Source organism: Schistocerca piceifrons, chromosome 1, assembly GCF_021461385.2.
Source record: "Schistocerca piceifrons isolate TAMUIC-IGC-003096 chromosome 1, iqSchPice1.1, whole genome shotgun sequence".
Taxonomy (NCBI): Eukaryota; Metazoa; Arthropoda; class Insecta; order Orthoptera; family Acrididae; genus Schistocerca; species Schistocerca piceifrons.
In genome coordinates, this window is record NC_060138.1 from 253,814,939 (window position 1) to 253,836,782 (window position 21,844).

Genomic DNA, 21,844 nt, shown 5'->3' on the forward strand with positions numbered 1-21,844 from the left:
CACATGCCTCCGTAGCACTAGTAAATAATGTCAGAATTGGAGAAGAATAGCAATGTCCACAGTTAAAATACGACAACGAAAAATCGCCTTCATTACTCATTAATACAGCTGTCAGCAGCTCAACAAGAAGCTCCATATATAACCACTAAACTTTTGGACATAAACTAACAGGTAGTTAAGAAAATTGAAATCTAGACTAAAATCATTTATTCTGGTTAACTACTGGGTAGGAGGAAAAAAATCTTAGTTTTATTTTATTACTAGTTATATGTGAAATGCTAGGGATGGGATTAAGGTTATACTAAACAGTAGAAAAAAATAGGTTGGAATGTCTCCTGAGAGCATAGTTTATAACGTATCATTAACTTCTACAGCGAATGAAATTTGAGCCCGTACATCCAGTTTCTCCGTCTAGTGAGAATTTTCATCTTAACCCTTTTATTACCGTCGGGACCTGTGTGTCCTACGATAGGATACCAGAGAACCAGTGAGAACTTGCTGCATTTTATTGCTATATACCAATTTCCTGTGGTACAGAGACGCCTCCCAATGGTTTGCAGATTTCTTACAAGCACAGACTGCACCTTTAGAATGTGCACTCTAAGACTGACCGGTAACTCTCTTCTCCGTATTGTCACATCGAATTTGTTTGCACCTGCAGATAGGCAACCCAGTTACCAGATTTCCGTCGCGCCTTCCCGGACACATCGTGTCAATGAATTGCACGTGCTTACTGACGTTTGCCACACCGCAAACGAAGCCCATATTGTGCACCTGTAACACGAGTTGCAAAACTTAAGCTATACTCTATCCAATGAAGTATTTCTGTTTTCTTTATGCCTTGTGCAACCTTCTCCTGAAACCTCAGAGGTACTTATGAGTAACCCTGTATGTTCTACCCCTCCCTGTGTTGGAAAATCAAATATGCTTTCCATATTGTTACTTCTGACTACGACATTGATTAAAATAACCGTAAATTAACGCCTTTTTTAAGTGTCCTGTACAGTCTAACTTCGGTCGAACTGGTTGTTCTCGTTGATTTATTCAAGGTTTTAATGTTAATTGACGCAGAAGAGAAAAAACTTGAAAAGTTTGCCGATGACATACTACTGTCAGCGATAGCAAAGGTCTTGGAAGAGCAGCTGAACGGAATAGACAGTGTCTTGAAAGGAGGATTACGGTGAATATCAGTAAGGGGAATGGAATGTAGTCAATTAAATCAGGCGATGCTGAGGGGATTAGATTAGCAACCGCGACAATGAAAGTAGCACATGAATTTTGCTACTTGGGCAGTAAAATAACCGATGATGGCCGAAGGAGAGAGATTATAAAATATACACTAGCAATGGCAAGGAAAGTTTTTCTGAAGAAGAGAAATTTGTGAACACTGAATATTGATTTTAGTGTTGGGAAATCTTTTGTGAGGGTATTTGTCCGGAGTGCAGCCTTGCATGGAAGTGAAACTTTGACAATAATTGTGATCACAATATACTGTTATTGCGTCTCAAAAATTTATTACAGATTTATTTATGTGCAGTTAAACACATGTTGTTCGCATACGTAAACTATGTTCAAACCACTTAAAGAAACTTTTTTTACAGTGACTGAAAAGATCGCGATAACAAAAAATAATGTAGAATAATGAAATTTCGAGAATATATCTGTATGCCGTAGGTAGTTTATGTCAGTCATTAATATTGCAAGATCACAGGTTAACGTAAGTGCGAGATGAGCCACTGCAAATGTCAAATGGTGTTATACTAATAACCGATGTAGCCGCCAGAATATTGAATGCAAGCATTCAAATATGCATGCTTTGTGTCGTACACGTGCCGGATGTCAGTTTTGTGGGACAGAGTTCCATGCCTGTTGCACTTGATTGCTCAACACAGGGACGGGTAATGCTGTTTGTGGACGACGTTAGATTTGTCCTTCGATGACATCCCATACGTGGGCGACTGGAGACAGATCTGGTGATCGAAGAGGCCAATGCAACACGTCGACACACTGTAGAGCATTTGACTTAGAACAGTGTCATGTGGTCGAGCGTTTTCCTATTGGAAAACACCCACTGCATTGCCGTTCATGAATGGTAGCACAATACGTCGAATAACCAGATTGGCAAAGGCATTTGTAATAAGTGTGCTTGGGGTCACCAAGAGATTGCTCCTGCTACAGGTATAGATCCAATGTGTCCAGTAGGGGGACAGGTTGGTTGCAGGCCCTCAACTGGCCTTCTCCTAACCAACACAACGACCATCACTGGCACAGAGGTAGAAGCAGCTTTCATCAAAAAACACAACAGACCTCCATTCTGATTTGCAACCTCATAGTGACACTACTAGCGTCACTCTTATGCGAATGGCTTGGAACTTGAATAGACATCGTCTATCACATTTACAAGCACCCATACCGACTTCCGATATGTCGCGTAACTACTACTTCCTGTTGCAGGTTTTTTCCCCGACAGTGTATGAATTTAAGGTGTCACCCGAAAACCCGCTAGCTATCACTATTTCGAGCAGCTGAAAGAGTCATCACTCCTGTTTGTAACTTTAAAAGATTTTTACCAAATGAAAATAAGGCCCCCAAATAATGGTTCAATTTTTCAGCAACCTTTTGAATGAAGCCTATTTCTTGATGGTGCATCATTTTTTTCCGTTAGTGTCCTCGCGCTTTATCGCTGATTAGTACGCCATCTTTGGTGATCACTGTGTCGAGAGTTTTTGTATGAATTGCGAGCTGGAGTTTGCTCGAGTCGTTGAAGAATGGTGGCCGAAACAAACATTTTGCAATTAACATCCAGTAAATCGATGTTCCCATCCAAGCAAATCGAAAGATACTTAAGAAAGACGCTAGAAGCGTCAGTTCCGATATGAAACTTCCTGGCAGATTAAATCTGTGTGCCGGACCGAGACTCGAACTCGGGACCATAGCCTTTCGCGGGCTAGTGCTCTACCAACTGAGCTACCCAAGCACGACTCACGGCCCGTCCTCACAGCTTTACTACTGCCAGTACCTCGTCTCCTACCTTCCAAACTTTACAGAAGCTCTCCTGCGAACCTTGCAGAAGGTCCCGAGTTCGAGTCTCGGTCCGGCACACAGGGAGTTTCATATCAGCGCACACTCCGCTGCAGAGTGAAAATCTCATTCCAGCGTCAGTTCCATTTGCAGGATGCTGAAATTACAAACAACTTGGGTCCAGAATGAAGATTACAACGGTTCTAGGCGCTTCAGTCTGGAACCACGGGACCGCTACGGTCGAAGGTTCGAATCCTGCCTCGGGCATGGATGTGTGTGATGTCCTTAGGTTAGTTAGGTTTAAGTAGTTCTAAGTTCTAGGGGACTCATGACCTCAGATGTTAAGTCTCATAATGCTCAGGGCCATTTGAACCATTTTCGAAGCTTACAATCAATTTCCTTAGAATCGAATAAAATATAAGTAGAATAAAGTACTATAGTTACCTTCTGCTAATCAAAGTCCATATTAAGTGCTGCACGTCTGGATAAATCCGTATTTACTAAGACACGAATATGCAACAAGGTAAACTTACAAATGGAAGGAAGTGTCAGATATGAAATGTGCAAAAAGGTTCAGAATTGCCTACCATGTTACCATCACTGGGAAAGCTGAACCTGGGCATGAACGAGTCAAATTTCGGCCTACATGAACGACAGTAATGCCGGCCATCATAGATGACGACTAGTAGGTGAATCTGGCCGGCGCGGCGCGCCACGCAGTCTGGGAAGCCGCCGACGGGCAGTATCAGCAACGGCGGCGGAAACACCAGTCCGTCCGCATCCGCAGGATGCATGCCATCACCCACGTGACTCGTCCCTGGCAACCACCGTGCGTCACCATATCCCGACTGCGCCTACCCTACTTCTGGGCCAGCAAGTTTCCTCCGGTTAGCCGGCTGCGGGCCACCGCCGCAGACGAGCAGCCGGGAGTAATCTTGGCGGAGGAAACGCGGAGAGCGGAGACCACCGGAGGCTCCCTCAGGCCCTGGCTTATTGCATTACGAGCCCGGCTGCCCACTCTCATCAAAGGGAACGCTGCTGGCCCGTCGCTTCCCTCCAACCCCGCTCTTCAGGGCGGCTACCTGCGCTCCCAACACAGCGCTACTACTACTACTTGCCACACGCGCCTTTCTTCGGTGATGGCGACTCACTAAATCTCGAGTGTGGGTACAAGCGTTCAGTAATACTAACGACTGTTTATGTGTGTGTGTGTGTGTGTGTGTGTGTGTGTGTGTGTGCGTGTGTGTGTGTTATATTGTCATTCGAAGTTCCTTTCAGTTGTTTTTTTTTTAAATTAATGGTATTTAATTCAAACGATCGATTTTGCAATTACATAGTTTCATTTTCAGACGTGTTATAAACAGAACATATCACAATAGTGAATATAAACTCATTGCAATTTAGCAGCATACAAACTGTAATCACAAATACGTGTAGTCAAAGAATCTGCAAAATAATAACCATTTACTTTTAATTTTAAGGAAATGAACGAACCAAAATATCACGAAAAGGTAGAGCAGGCGGTTAAGAGCAACACAGGTAAGTATATTTGTGCACCCAACACACTTATTACGTGGACTACAAAGAAACCGATCAAACCAAACCTCCGCTGTCCTGTCAACGATAACGCAGTCACAACTTGACAGTACAGAAACATAACTTATTATATGATTGACGTCCACATAGCAACGTCCATGGATATCAGTCATGGCAATAAAACAAGAATGTATGGCTAACGTAATGACATCAAACGTACCGTCGACTCTGTATGATGGTTCAAATGGCTCTGAGCACTATGGGACTTAACATCTGAGGTCATCAGTCCCCTAGAACTTAGAACTAACTAACCTAAGGACAGCACACACACCCATGCCCGAGGCAGGATTCGAACCTGCGACCGTAGCGGTTACGCGGTTCCAGACTGTAGCGTCTAGAACCGCTCGGTCACCCCGGCCGGCTCTCTGTATGATCCTGATTTGTCTACAATATATCTATTAACCACCACAACTTCTGGTGAAAGAAAAAAATTAGCCGAAGAACTACAAATACTACCAGGTGCAGTTACATATATTCTTGTTTTATTGCCGTGAACACTGCACATGCCAGTCACTGTATAGAGGTCACTCAGATAACTTCTGTTTCTGTATTGTATTGTTTTGACAATGTTATCGTTCACAAGCCACAACATTTTAATTCCATCGCTTTCTAAATAATTCACATACAGAACGGAGCATGTCATACGGTTACATTCCCGAGTAAGTTCCATCACGAATATACTTGCCGGTGTTGCCTCTAACGTCCCCTCTCGCAATAGCTTTCGGTTCGTTGATTTTCTTCAAATTAAATAAAATAATTATTAGTTTGTACATTTTTCAGCTGCACATATTTGTGGTAATACACTTTATATTGGTGCAATGTAACGAGTTTATATTCACTATTGTTATATACTTTGCCTGTCCAAAAACAAAATTGTTTAATATGGAAGTCGACCATGAAAGAATTATCCAATAACAGCATATTAATTTTCTGATCTCTTGATGTGCTCTCGAGACTTTTAACACGGGCAACGCATTATTAACCAATTACTACCTAAGTGAAGCAGCAGCAGAACGTCATTTACTAACACGAAACCTCTTTTCCTGCGTCGTATTTCTTCTTTTCCTTTAATGTGCTTTCGATAATCTCAAATGGTTCTGAGCACTATGGGACTCAACTGCTGAGGTCATTAGTCCCCTAGAACTTAGAACTAGTTAAACCTAACTAACCTAAGGACATCACAAACATCCATGCTCGAGGCAGGATTCGAACCTGCGACCGTAGCGGTCTTAGGGTTCCAGACTGCAGCGCCTTTAACCGCACGGCCACTTCGGCCGGCTTTTCGATAATCTCTGCAGTTTTAAGCACAATTCATGTATGCAGATAAGGAGGAGATTGAGGAAATGTATGATTAGATAAAATAAATTATTCAGATGGTTAACGCAGCTGAAAATGTATTAGTCGTGGAGACTGGACTTCGATAGCAGGAAAAGGAAGAAGAGGAACAGTATTAGGGAAATATGGACTGGGAGAAAGGAATCAAAGAGGAAGCCGCCTGGTAGAATTTTGCACACAGCATATCAAAGCCAACACTTGGTTTGAGAACCATGAGAGAAGGCTGTATACGTGGGAGACACTTGGAAACGCCAGAAGGTTTCAGACTGATTATATAATGGTCAGAGACTTATGAACCAGGTTCTAAATCGTAGGACATTTCCAGGGACAGATATATACTCTGACTACAATTCAGTTGTTAAGAAATGCAGATTAAAACTGAAAAAACTGCAAAAAAACGGTAGGAATTTAAAGAGATGGGACGTGGATAAACTGAAAGAACCAGAGGTAATACCATAGAAGAAGAATGGGTATCTTTGAGATACGAAATAGTGAAGACACCAGAGCTTCAAGTAGGTAAAAGGACGAGGGCTAGCAAAAATCCTTCGATAACACAACAGACGTTCAGTTTCATAGAGAAAAGGAGAAAATACAAAAATGCAATAAATGAAGCAGGCGAAAGTGAATACAAACGTCTAAAACATGAGATCGAGAGTAAGTGCAAAATCCCAGGAATGGTTACAGGACATATGTAAAGATGTAGAAGAATATATCACTACAGGTAAGACAGACACTGCCTACAGGAAATTAAAGAGACCTTTCCAGAAAATAGAACCACCTGTATGAATATCAACAGCTCAGGTGGAAAACCAGTCCAAATTAAAGCAGGGAAAGCAGAAAGGTGGAAATAGTATATAGAAGGGCTACACAAGAGATATACTTGCGGGCAGTGTTAAGGAAATTGAAGAGGACGTGGAGGAATATAAGAAGGAAGATATGATACTGCGTGAAGAATCTGATAAAGCACTGAAAGACTTAAGTCGAAACAAGGCCCTGGAGTAGACGACATTCCGTTAGAGTTACTAATACCCTTGGGAGAGCCAGCCATGACAAAACTCTTCCATCTGATGAGTGAGACGTATGGGACAGGCGAAATACCGTCAGACTTTAAGAAGAATATAACAATCCCATTTCCAAAGAAAGGAAATGCTGACAGGTGACAAAATTACCGAACTAGAAGTTTAGTAAGTCACAGTTGCAAAATACTAACACGAATCCTTCACAGAAGAATGAAAAAACTGGTAGAAGCCGACCTTGGGGAAGATCAATTTGGATTCTGTAGAAGTGTTGGAACACGCGAGGCAATACATGCACTACGATTTATCTTAGAAGATGGTTTAAGGAAAGGCAAACCTACGCTTAAAGCATTTGTAGACTTAGAGAAACCTTTGGATAATATTGACTGGAAATCTCTTCTTGAAACGCTATTTACAGTCTTTATAAAAACAAGATGGCAATTACAAGATTCGAGCGGCACGAAAGGGAAGCAGTGGTTGCGAAGGGAGTGCGACAGGGTTGTAGCCTATCCCCGATGTTATTCAATCTGTATACTGAGCAAGCAGTAAAGGAAACCAAAGAAAAATTTGGTATAGGATTTAAACGCCAAGGAGAAGAAATAAAAACTTTGAGGTTTGCCGACGACACTGTAATTCTGTCAGAGACAGCAAAGTACTTGAAAGAGCAGTTGAACGGAATGGACAATATCTTGGAAGGGAGATATAAAATGAACATCAACAAAAGCAAGGACACGGTAATGGAACGTAGTCGAATAAAACCAGGTGATGTAGAGGGGATTAGATTAGGAAATGAAACTCTTAAAGCAGTAAATGAGTTTTGCTATTTGGGAAGCAAAATAACTGATGATGGTCGAAGTAGAGAGGATATAAAATGTAGACTGGCAATGGCAAGGAAAGCGTTTCTGGAGAAGAGAAAGTTGTTAACATCGAGTATAGATTTAAGTGTCAGGAAGTGGTTCAAATGGCTCTGAGCACTATGGGATTTAACTTCAGAGGTCATCAGTCCCCTAGAACTCAGAACTACTTACACCTAACTAACCTAAGGACATCACACACAGACATGCCCGAGGCAGGATTCGAACCTGCGACCGTAGCGGTCGCGCGGTTCCAGACTGGGGCGCCTAGAACCGCTCGGCCACCCCTGCCGGCGTCAGGAAGTGGAGTGTAGCCATGTATGGAAGTGAAACATGAACGATAAACAGTTTAGTCAAGAAGAGAATAGAAGCTTTTGAAATGTGGTGCTGCAGAGAAACGCTGAAGATTAAATGGGTAGATCACATAACTAACGAGGAGGTATTGAATAGAATCGGTACAATACGCAGATTCAAAAGCATGTAGGTTGCAGTAGTTACTCAGAGATGAAGAGGCTTGCACAGGATAGATTAGCATTGAGAGCTGCATCAAACCAGTCTTTCGACTGAAGACCGCAACAATAACAACAGCTTAAGCATCAAACAGGGTGCAAAAACGAACAATAGAACTGTTAATCTCCGTATTATTATTGTAATTTGAACCGTATTTTATATAGGAATTGTTACTGAATGCTGTAAGAGTATAGGGTGGTTACAATTCAACTTTCATACTTGAACCAGCACAGACAGAACACTGTTTACAGGAGGGTACCCAACTGTATTTGAATGATGTTCAGAATGTGTGCTGCAGGATCTACATTGTCAGTAGTACGATATGCTGTTAGGCGCCGGTATTGGCAAGGCGGCGTAGTGTTGAAACGTAAACATCAGTTTGCATTACAACTGCACACAGTTAACGTGGGTCTGGACAAGGTGACCAGAAATTTACTTGTAAAGCTGCTTTTCTGAAACACTAACAACAACAACAACAACAACAACAACAACAGCGCTTCTGCTTTTCCCGAGAATTAGCGCATTACAGGAATACAGAGGTGCTCTTGCCGCACCGGGGTTGAAGGACACGTTTCGGAAGTTCGAATTAACTGACGATCTGGGAACTGCTCCCGGGAGAGGCCGACAGCCAATTGAGCCACAAATTTTTGAAATTATTGTTGCCATGGCTCAGAATGCTGGACGCAATGTGTTAGCAGTGTACGAGCTGTGTCACGACAGCTGAACATTCCACAGTCCATCGTTCGAAGTGTGCACCGAACAATTATGAAATGGTATCCGTAGAAACTTCCACGCCGTCGTGGATGCAGATGGTCGTCACATTAAGTTACTTGGAACGTAAACATGATACGTAATTCCAAATGTTAGCATCTCATGTGGAAATTAAAATGGGTGTCTCTGAAAGGTTTACTCGTTACATCTCTTCCGTATGTCCTTACAAATATTTTCAAAGTTTGGTTGCTCTACGATGACTTGTTTTTCGTGGATGCTCTCTCAATTGGGCAAAGGTTAATTTTAACCACCCTGTATATGGATTTATTAATGCAACTATGATTTTTTGGTACGACACTAAACAGAATACAACTACCCAGGAGTCCGCATCTCGTGGTCGTGCGGTAGCGTTCTCGCTTCCCACGCCCGGGTTCCCGGGTTCGATTCCCGGCGGGGTCAGGGATTTTCTCTGCCTCGTGATGACTGGGTGTTGTGTGCTGTCCTTAGGTTAGTTAGGTGTAAGTAGTTCTAAGTTCTAGGGGACTGATGATCATAGATGTTAAGTCCCATAGTGCTCAGAGCCATTTCAACCATTTTTTGAACTACCCAGATTTGGTTCCGACAAGAAAAGCGAGCAGAAGGGAGAACGATTACGAAATAAGTGCAATTAATTATAGACTGAATACAAGCTTGAACTGGGGAGGGGAATCGGCCTTGTTCTTTTCAAAGGAACGAATGCAGCGCTTTCCTTCAGTGATTCTGGGAAACCATAGAAAACCCAAAGCCGGATGGCCCGATAGAGATTCGAATCGCTGTTATCCCGAAAGAGAGTCCAGTATGCTGATCACTGCGCCACCTAGCTAGGTGCAATACGGTTGGAAGCCTTGTACTAATCGTAAAGGATGTACATTTTGTAGTCCACTGGTCGCCTCTCGGAATGTTTCTGAACGCAATTAGTTTGCTACATATCATTTACCGTTGGTATTGCCGAAGTGACTATTTTAAGCACTACTACACAACTGTACTAGTGCCTAGAACTGATTCGCATCTGGCTGTGAACGTGGTCTAAGCAGGCAGTAATGCGAAAAGGCCTGTAGTTTCTCGCCGTGCTCGCTATGAACGCGTGGGTTTTGGCCGCAGGAACGCGCAAGACTCTGCAGGAGACCACGACATCTCTGCGGGCAGTTCGAAGAAGCTACATGTGCAACGAAGAAGTTTTCGAGATCAAACTTGCTGGAGTACCTTGACCAGCTAACGAAGCACAGAGGGCACGTCACTAGAGACCACAGAGGACGAAGAATTCAGAGAGTTGTGCGACACGTGTGAGTAGTGAAGGAATGAGTTCTGTTGAATAGAGAAATGTGGAGGTGCGAGTGGATCGTGCCGCTACGCGATGTTGCCCTGACGGCCGACAGGTAGCATTGTGCCCGCGGCAACAAAGCCAGCAGGCGCGCAGGGTTAGGTTGGCTGGTGTGTGTGTGTGTGGGGGGGGGGGGGGGGGGGAGAGACAGGCACAGGTCGGCGGGGACAACGCGAGGCCGGCCAGCGGAGGCGCGCGGTGACGTCATTCCCCATGACATCACCGCTGCCGCGGCTGATCGCTTATTATTAAGTCCGCCGCCTTTCTTACCTCGCCAGTCTGCGCTTGCACTGCAATCTCTACCCGATTTCAAACAGCTGCACATGGGTGCCGCTATACAGACAAGAACGGTTTAAGCCTTAGCCCCGCTTCGAAACGGGGAAAGAGCTGAGGACGCAAACACGCACGCGATACAAATACAATTTTTTCTGGGTCAGTAGAAAACTGCTATGACACTAATTTCTAATGTCCCTAGAATACGGTGCATCCAGTTTTCTCCAAAGTCCACGCTGTCACAAAGCACATAAAAAAAGATCAACCCTTCAAAATAATGACTATCTATTGCAAGTATTTTTTTAACATTTAATAAAGTGCCCCAAAGGCAATTACTAAGAAAATTTATATCAAAGTTTCAGCCATATTTCATTTTCTACGGAAACATATACGCCATAAATGCTAACATACCATAAACAGCTTCCTTTGGCTTTGTGATATCAAGGTACTGAGCACAGTCACCAAAGAAGACTTTTATAGTTATACATATTATTGCCTGTCGATAGTAGCTAACTTATGCATACAGGATATGATGATGAACGTATTCTGACTATAATCATTTAATGATACAACGTTTTTCTTACCAAAATCGGAGTTTTGTACACAATAGAAATAATCATTCACTACCAATACTACGTTTTTCAGCATCTGAAAGCGACATTGAACTTTTAATAACTTTGGAACTCAAACCTTACGTATAAGTCTTCGGTGTTACTTATTTAAATAAGTATACGCACACGAAACAGGTTTCAATATTTCCTCTACGTAACACACAGACATCGCAAATAGAATATGCGGCTCTTATCTAACTGCAGTTATTTAGATAACTGCCAACCATGAACCACAAAAAAGCACATGACACGGAAGACTGTGCTTTCACCGTATTCGAGGCCCCTAGAGAAGAGAAATACAGTAATTCTGACAAGTACTGCAGTTCTCAGTACCACGTTTCGCCTAGCCGCGCGGATAAAGTGCAAATTTTGACGGTCAAGCGCAATGTTTGATCTCTAGGTCTTTTAGAAATGTTCTAGGATTTTACACAGTAAGGTTACGTTCATTAATTTCGTAATTAGTTTCAAAATTAATGTATGATTTTGATGAAGGAGAGCTACTGTATTAGTTGGTTGGGTTGGGATCTGAGTAACTCTTCTATGAAATCAATTCACTGGTTTGCGTACAGTTTAAATTCGAAGAAAATGTGATTGATATGTCCTATTGTCACACTATCGCATTAACAGTAAGGATTATATTCGACGAAGATGGCTAATGAATGATCCCTAATCATATCTCAAGCGAATTATGGAACTTCCAAAGTTTTTATTTGCCTCAATTGCGTTGAACCAGTGATACGATGAGAAGTTTGTATTTGCCCACAACATTTTCTTTTTTTGCGTTTCGATTGTAGATATTCGTCTTCCAATTGGACGCTTTCCTCTTTTTCTGCTTCTATGCAATATAGATCTACGTGATTACTCTGCCATTCACAATAAAGTGCCTGGCAGAGGGTTCAATGAACCACCTTCAAGCTGTCTCTCTACCGTTCCACTCTCGACAGCACGCGGGAAAAACTAACACTTCAATTTTTCTGTGCTAGTCCTGTTTTCTCTTATTTTATCGTGATGATCATTTCTCCCTATGTAGGTGGGAGGTGGGTGCCAACAGAATGTTTTCGCAATCGGAAGAGAAAACTGGTGATTGAAATTTCGTGAGAAGATCCCGTCGCAACGAAAAACGCCTTTGTTTTAATGATTGCCACTCCAATTCACGTATCATGTCTGTGACAAAACGAGCTGCCCTTCTTTGAACTTTTTCGATGTCATCCGTCAGTCCCACCTGAAACGGATCCCTCACCGCACAGCGATACTCCAGATTAGGGCGGGCAAGCGTGATGTAAGCAGTCTCTTTAGTACACCTGTTGCACCTTCTAAGTGTTCTGCCAGTGAATCGCAGTCTTTGGTTTGCTCTACCCACAATATTATCTATGTGATCGTTCCAATTTAGGTTATTTATAATTGTAATCCCTAAGTATTTAGTTGAATTTACAGCCTTCAGCTTTGTGAGACTTGTCAAGTAACCGAAATTTAGCTGATTTCTTTTAGTACTCATGTGAATAACTTCACACTTTTCCTTATTCAGGGTCAATTGCCACTTTTCGCACCTTACAGATATCTTATCTAAATCATTTTGCAAGTAATCGTCACGTCTGACAGCGGTCATAAGATGTTTTTAAATGTGTAGTTCTGAGCGCCGGTCTTCGCTTAGTCATTGATTATTGCCACATATTTTATAATAGCGTGTCCTTAGATGCACATAAATCTTACCTTTTTCCCGATATTTTCGCTTTATTTTACGATATTGATAAAGCCCGTTACCAGAGGATATGTTTTCTTGAGGAAGACTGGTGTCTGTGTGCCTTGGAGCAAGCTGCTATAATCCGTCAAAATGAAAATTTTTTACTGTGAGGTTCTGCAAGTAATGTGAAACTGCGAGAATAGCTGTGGCTACTGCAGAAAAACTGGAGGTTTCAGTGGGAAGCGAAATGAATTCCCCTTAACTTGTGTTTGGACACAGGAACACACAATCCACTCTCCCATTACCTGTGGATTTGGAGCTGTCAGTATCCATGGTGTTACGGGTTTAAATACAGGTGTTTCTATTGGTGACAGAGGACGGTGTACTGAACAACATTACTTCCGTCACGTCATCCGTTAAAGTGCAGACATACGCACGCAAAATGGCTATTCTATATTGACAGACGTAATCCTCTTCGTGGCGTAGAAAACACCAGGTAGCAAATTATGTGACATGTTTATGGAGAGACTGTTCGATGCAGAGAACAAACAAATATCACACTGACGTCTGCACAAATTAAGGTGCCACATATAAAAATATCTGCATTTATATCCGTTACACACTGCGTATCTCTAACTGCTCAGCAGTCACCGTCCTCCGGCGAATGTTTTTGTTGAACAGACAAAAACGTCGGCTGCTGAAGTTATTTCGTCACAATGGTAATCGGGATTAGGATATAACAGCGCTCTTCAGAGATTAGAAAAGTTCTGCTTTAAATCTGTGAAGCTGGAACAAAATTCTGATTTTTGGGCAGTGTTTATTCCCTGTCCACTGATTTGTCCATGAAACAATGTCGAGTTTCTTATCAATGGGCGTTCATTTTCTGAAAGTCTTTCTCAGGAAGAATATGTGTCTTGCGTATCTAGGATACTACACACTGTTTTCGGCAAATACTTCAGTTCAATGCATGTGGCACATACTAAAGTACTCTTATCAAAGATTCTCGAATGATGTCCAAATACAGAGATCCAATTAAATACAACAGGTTGCAATGTATTGACATCTAGTAGTACTGGGAGAGTCAGAATGCACTCTGTGGTCTGCCGGTGGTCTTGCTTCGACACTCCGATCTAACATTGGTTACCAGAGTGGACTCCACGCGGAAGGAGCAGGTTTCAAATCCCCATCCGGCCATCCAGCTTTAGGCTTTCTGTGAATTAAGGGGAATGTAGGAATGGTTCCTCTGAAAAGGAGAAGGCCGATTTCATTCTCTATCCGAGCTTGTGCTTTGCCTCGAATGACGTCGTCGTCGACCGGGCCAACTAATATGTGCTGCAAATACAAGTTCTTCTGACTAGTCTCGTATTGGCAGTTACTTTTCTTACTTTTTTCTTTTTTTTATATCTTAAAACTGTATAAGGTGTAGATTTCAAGGTGACAAATATCTCTTACCTCAATTTCTTTTTAGCTATTAGATAGCAAAGAACGAGTACAATAGGCATGTCACGGATTGCGCGGCCCCTCCCGCCAGAACGGCGTGTGTGTGTGTGTGTGTGTGTGTGTGTGTGTGTGTGTGTGTGTGTGTGTGTGTGTGTGTGTTGTTCTTAGTATAAATTGGCTTAAGTAGTGTGCAAGTCTAGGGACCGATGGAAGGGAAAAGAAAACGAGAGAGAGAGAGAGAGAGAGAGAGAGAGAGAGAGAGAGAGAACGACCGGTCACAAAGTTGAGTACGTGCGCGTGCGCGATAGAAGTTGGCCGTTGCGTCATCAGAGAAGGCAGTGACTGTAAATATTTGAGAAATATCACTCACATGGAACTTAAATTTCGCCAATACACCCTGTGATGGCGGTATTGTGTGAATTTAAAAGTTAATTCTCGTCACACGATGTGTCGGAACATTTATTCGGACTGAACGATGATGCGCGTTCCTTAGCACATTTCTATCTGTTCATCGCTGATACAAGTGAAAAAATGTGCTTCACTTCTGTACACTTTCCCTCACGAAGCATGGACCTTGCCACGCGGTGCGGTGGCTTTTGTGCCTCAACGATGTTGGGCAGCTGTATGGAGTAGCTGCGAGCACATCTGATAGGGATCTAAGAGACGCCACACATCTGATAGGGATCTAAGACACACCAGAGAAACATATCGCTCCTGAAGCGTGGCAATAGCCTTTCTAGTACATGGTGGGAGGGTCAATAACCTGGATGAGTGACAGAACTGGCCTTGTAGCATCAGCCAATATAACCTGGCGGACGGCTAAAAACAAGGACGAACTACGGCCGTTACCTTTCCCAAGGGCGTGCAACTTTAATAGTTTAATGCTGGTGGCAGCATCAAACGAGCATTTCCCAACAACATATCTCACGTGAAACTTCAACACACAACCTCCGAATAATGGCTCTGAGCACTATGAAACTTAACTGCTGAGGTCATCAGTCCCCTAGAACTTAGAACTACTTAAACCTAACTAACCTAAGGACAGCACACACATCCATGCCCCAGGCAGGATTCGAACTTGCGACCGGAGCGGTCGCGCGGTTCCATCCTCCGAATACAGGAACAATTATAAGCATTGGAAGTTTTGGGAATTCTAGTTACATCACTGTTAAGGGAGTTAAATGAAAACCAAAATAATTATTGTGTGTGTGATGCAAGGAGCATCACTACTAGTCATACGGGAGTGTAGATATCGCAAGGTAGACAGAATGAGTGCGAAACAGAACAGACTAGTACAGGTGCGGCATCAGGAAGCTGGCAATCTCGAGTCGAAGCACAAGTTTACTTCCCGCAATCTCCCTTTTTTCCCTTTGCTCTTTTATGCCTGGAAAGCAGTTCATGCGAATTTAATGGGTAAATTATGAAACAGAAGAACGCATGGTAGTGCAGAATTTAAAAAGTGCCGCAAAGGCCAATTGTGCGTGCTTCATGAATCCAGGAAACGGCTGCGCCAGCGCCAGCGGGCCGCGCAACGCTTTAGCAAAAAAGTCCTCTTCGTTACGGCAGTGGCCTTATTAAAGTTGCACAGCCTAAATCCTGCAAATATTTTCCTTTTTTTTCCCCAAGGCAACGAACAGTAACAGCGGCATCGTTTAACGCCAGAAGCTGCAATAAACACATTCAAATTTACAAGACAGATGGCGGCGCTGGGGACGATTCTCAGCCAGCCAACGCATGCGGTCGTTTCCGTTTTTCGTGATTTACACGAAGCAAGGAGGTGGTTTTTGCGGCTACTTACACACTTAACAAACTCGTGAAATGATGTACGCCTAAAAACGCATGTTGTGGAACATCGACGAATTTGCATTGATCAACCACGGCCGAAAACTTTTATTGATCATACGTATTAGAAAAACTGAAATACGCTGCCGTCACTAAAAAGTTGAGACTACATCACATTCCTAAGTAGTTCTGGGGTCTCCCTTCTCACTGAGGTCGTTTGTAATTGCCAAAAAACAGCTACTCAGAATTATCACTTTACTGGAAACGGAAAACTCCCTGTAAACCTCGAAATCTACTTTTTTGTTACAAACCTGCAGTTACTTCAACTTAGTCCAATGGAATTATGTTGTGCGTCAATGCACATTATTAATATGTATAGTAACGCCGGGAAGGAGAAGTACGAGAGGTAATGGGAAGTGAGGATGAAATGAAAGAAAAGGTTCCGCCCTTACAGCAAAGGTCATACACGTATACGGCACTGTATGATTAGCATAATTGGCGAATGTCAGTTGTGCCATCGGGTTGCTACGAGAGAAGTTATAAATTGCTATTTTGATTTTGAAAAAGGTGACAACATTGCAAGTAGGTTGCCAGGAGCTACTCCATATCATAATAGCATTGGGTTCAACGAATTCAGTACTGCTTGTGTTGTCTCTTCTCTGGTGCATTAAGAAAAGAACAGCGAAATGACGGAGGAACTTCAACTGTGCAAGATTTGTTTCTCTTTATACAAGCGTTTTTCCTATCTGTATACGCATCTATGCCTTTCCACCTTTTTGTTACAGAATATTTTTTCTGTACCTTCGCCCAAACGCAGTTATGGTGTACAATATCACGCTCCGTATTCCTTATGGAACTAGTCATCCCTACTTTCCAATCTCTTGAAGTGCAGCAAAAAACCTTCCTCGGTTCATTTACCATCTATACGTCTGGCTACACATAATCTATCTCGATTTAATTTTTAGTAGGGTCATAATTATTTGTTCCACTCGAGTATATTTCCTAGTCCATTTGTCTGTTTTGCCAACGGCCTTGCCGCTGTGGTAACACCGGTTCCCGTCATATCACCGAAGTTAAGCGCTGTCGGGCTGGGCTAGCACTTGGATGGGTGACCATCGGGTCGGCCGAGCGCTGGTGGCAAACGGGTGCACTCAGCCCTTGTGAGGCAAACTAGGGAGCTACTTGACTGAGAAGAAGCGGCTCCGGTCTCGGAAACTGACATACGGCCGGGAGAGCGGTATGCTTACCACATGCCCTCCATATCCACATCCAGTGACGCCTGTGGGCTGAGGATGACAGGGCGGCCAGTCGGTACCCTTGGGCATTCATGGCCTGTGCGGGCAGAGTTCAGTTTATTTGTCAGTTTTCCTTTCGTTTCTTGCAATTCCCAAGACGCATCTCTCCCTTGTTCGTGGAGAAGCCCTCAGATTTTTTTTATGCTTGACCCATTAAAATACGTCAAAACCCCACGTTGAAACTCGTAATACAAACTCGCTGCAAATTTTCCTCTTCAGTCATCTCAGAAGCTTTATTTTTAAAACTTTACTAGGGTCACCACATCATCCCACAGCATTTTTAGTCTTCAGTTTATATATTTTGCTGCTGATCAAGTCGTTGCCTTCGACAGTCGTAAATATAAAAACTCGTCAATTGGTTCTATCACTTCGTTGTCACTTTGTGCTACTTTCTTTTCGATATGTTCGTTATATATTATTTTAATCCCATTTTAATGTATTGTCAGGGCTACTTTCGAAGTAGGTCTATTACACTTTTCCATTCTTTTTATTTATAATAATGTAAACGCACTGTAGGTAAAAAGTAACATGTCATCAGCAAAAAATGTGGTTTGGATATGCTTCATTAAGATTTATTCTATCCTAGATTTTCTGATGCATTGTTATATAAAGATGTAATTGCATCCTGCCGATGATCCATGTCTTTAGCTCTACGAAAAATAAAAAAAGACCAGGAGGAACAGGATTCAAAACGCAGAAATTCTGCAGTAAAATGTGTGAAGTCTCTGACAAGAGAGTTTGGACATTTACCACGAATAAAATGTAACATCGCTTGCCGACGTGAAGGAAGGACGGAAAGAAGGCAGAAGATGCGGCAGTGCCAGTGTGGTCAAGAAAGACACGTTAAAGTGAACTGAAAAGGCGCCGTATGAACAGAGACTGCCGGAGAGAGAGGCTTCCGTCGCAACTGCAGACGGAGACAAAAAAGGTTCAAATGTGTGCTAAATCTTATGGGACTTAACTGCTAAGGTCATCAGTGCCTAAGCTTTCACACTACTTAACCTAAATTATCCTAAGGGCAAACACACACACACCTATGCCCGATGGAGGACTCGAACCCAATGCCGCTCGGCCAGACACAGACAGGTGGACGCCCTTAGCATCCATTGCATCATGAGATTTCCGTAAGTTTCTTGTCTCTACTGAGATGAGTTAGCGGAGTGGCCGAGCGGTTCTAGCCGCTTCAGTCTGGAACCACGCGACCGCTATGGTCGCAGGTTTGAATCCTGCCTCGGGCATGGATGTGTGTGCTATCCTTAGATTAGTTAGGTTTAAGTAGTTGTAAGTTCTAGGGGACTGATGACCTCGGAAGTCCCATAGCGCTCAGAGCCATTTGAACCATTTTTTGCTATTCGGTGACTCTGAGCCATTTCTTTTTGCTGCAGCTGACTGAACCGAACATAATTGTCCAATCTGTTGGCATTTTCTTGCTTATATCCGTTACTGAAAACGATGTGATGAGCGCACTAACGGAATAAATTCGGTTTTTTTAATATTTTCACTCAAATATGTTCAATTTCAAACATACAAACTTTCCAAACGCAATGTTTTTCTTCGTAGTACGAGTAAACATTATCGCCAATGTAAATGCACCGTGGCAGCAAAGGAATGCACAAGTACTTTTACATGAACATGTTTAAAATTATGATATTCGTTCGTTCGCTGTTGACAACAATGCTTTTTGTACATTGTAATGTAGATTTATTGAATCCAGGAACGACTCTAATTTCACTTTAAAAATTTCTTCATATATTATTTTCATATATTACACAATTTTTTATTTAATTTGGACTCTAAAAATCGCTCACATCTGGATTTTTACGTAAAGTGGGGCTATACAACTAATCTGACATCCTGGGGACTCTTCGTTCCAGATGCATACAAAAATTGTCTGTATCAAGGTTGGTAATGGAATGGTAAGTTCGGAGTCAGCGGACCCAATGGTGCACGTCCGCTGGCCGCGCCTTCACCAGCTTCTGTACTACGAGTGTCTTCGGCCGTCGCAATTAGGAAGGCCGGTGGCAGCCGCCCACCCCACTTGAGCTCGGAGCCATTTCGCTACGGGACGCTACGCAGACGCTACCTGGTCGACGCTGCAACCTCACTGTTGTTGCTGCACTCTGTTTCTTACTGCATTATTTTTACTGGATCTTCGTTTGCTTGGGGAAGTATAAGTTAAGTAAATATCCTGTTTGTTCTGTTAACTTATTTGCTAATCATTTGTGCTCCTCTCGAGCTTTCCTATGACGACAATTGCTGCAACACTCTGTAACCCATCTCTCATGGTCAGGCACATCTCACGGTCAGAGACAGCAATAAAGACTACATGTCATATATTACCGTTTCTATCATCGCGTGGGGTCGGCTTGTGACTCACAACTGGGACTACACATTTCGGAACTTCCCGTGTGTTCAACCTAAACTTGCTCATGCGTACACTACTGGCCATTAAAATTGCTACACCACGAAGATGACGTGCTACAGACGCGAAATTTAACCGACAGGAAGAAGATGCTGTGATATGCAAATGATTAGATTTTCAGACCATTCACACAAGGCTGGCGCCGGTGGCGACACCTGCAACGTGCTGACATGAAGAATGTTTCCAACCGATTTCTCATACACAAACAGCAGTTGAGCGGAGTTGCCTGGTGAAACGTTGTTGTGATGCCTCGTGTAAGGAGAAGAAATGCGTACCATCACGTTTCCGACTTTGAAAAAGGTCGGATTGTAGCCTATCGCGATTGCGGTTTATCGTATCGCGACATTGCTGCTCGTGTTGGTCGAGATCCAATGACTGTTAGCAGAATATGGAATCGGTGGGTTCAGGAGGGTAATAAGGAACGCCGTGCTGGATCCCAACGGCCTCGTATCACTAGCAACCGAGATGACAGGCATCTTATCCGCATGGCTGTAACGGATCGTGCTGCCACGTCTCGATCCCTGAGTCATCAGATGGGGACCTTTGTAAGACAACAACCATCTGCACGAACAGTTCGACGACGCTTGCAGCAGCATGGACTATCAGCTCGGAGACCATGGCTGCGGTTACCCTTGACGTTGCATCACAGACAGGAGTGCCTGCGATGGTATACTCAACGACGAACCTGGGTGCACGAATGGCAAAACGCCATTTTTTCGGATGAATCCAGGTTCTGTCTACAGCATCATGATGGTCGAATCAGTGTTTGGCGACATCGCGGAGAACGCACATTGGAAGCGTGTATTCGCCATCGCCATACTGCCGTATCACACGGTGTGATGGTACGGGGTGCCATTGGTTACAAGTCTCGGTCACCTCCTGTTCGCATTGACGGCACTTTGAACAATGGACTTACATTTCGGATGTGTTACGACCCGTGGCTCTACCCTTCATTCGATCCCTGCGAAACCCTACATTTCAGCAGGGTAATGCACGACCGCATGTTGCAGGTCCTGTACGGGTCTTTCTGGATACAGAAAATGTTCGACTGCTGCCCTGGCCAGCACATTTTCCAGATCTCTCACCAACTGAAAACGTCTAGTCAATGGTGGCCGAGCAACTGGCTCGTCACAATACGCCAGTCACTACTCTTGATGAACTGTGGTATCGTGTTGAAGCTGCATGGGCAGCTGTACCTGTACACGCCATCCAAGCTCTGTTTGACTCAATGCCCAGGCGTATCAAGGCCGTTATTACGGCCCGAGATGGTTGTTCTGGGTACTGATTTCTCAGTATCCATGCACCCAAATTGCGTGAAAATGTAACCACATGTTATTTCTAGTATAATATATTTCTCGAATGAATACCCGTTTATCATCTGCTTTTCTTCTTATTGTAGGAGTTTTAATGGCCAGTAGTGTATTTCACCCGAATCCACTGAACTGAAGGGTCAGACATTTTAAACCACGGGCGAAACTGCCCGGGTTAAAAACAACTACTACTGCAGCACGGACAAAAAAACTGAGTTCACCATGAGTAGTGAGGGGCGGTTACAGTTGCCATGTATCACACGATATTTCTCTGTCAGTACAAAAATCTTTGTGGCTGGATTAATAAAAAAAGAGAAAAGTTAAGATGGTGGGTTTAATAGTTTCGATGGCCTGCAACAGTCTTGAGTACAATGACCAGAATGTTCATCCAACCATATGAAACTGTCAGACTAGCTCTTCTGTGTTCAACTCGCGCTACGCACTAGCTTCAATGTCTGACTGTCATCAAAGCGTCAACCATTCGTCAGCATGTCTGCACTGTGTCGTTTTGTGGTAGGCTCGTACTGATGACAGCAAGTCTCGTTACCCGTGATCGTTTTTTACCGGAAAAAATTGCCCGTGTTTTGTATTTGAGCAAGTCGCGGCAGGTTTCCTTCTGTCGTTTTT

General features: G+C 43.2%; 1 protein-coding gene and 1 pseudogene across 2 annotated transcripts in view; one reads left to right on the forward strand and one right to left on the reverse strand.

Annotated features, from left to right (window-relative positions):
* The window catches only part of LOC124803897 (disco-interacting protein 2 homolog C), a 605,756-nt gene that overhangs the window by 246,941 nt on the left and 336,971 nt on the right, over positions 1-21,844 (reverse strand). The window lies entirely within an intron of this gene.
* LOC124722053 lies at positions 17,213-17,330 on the forward strand (annotated as a pseudogene).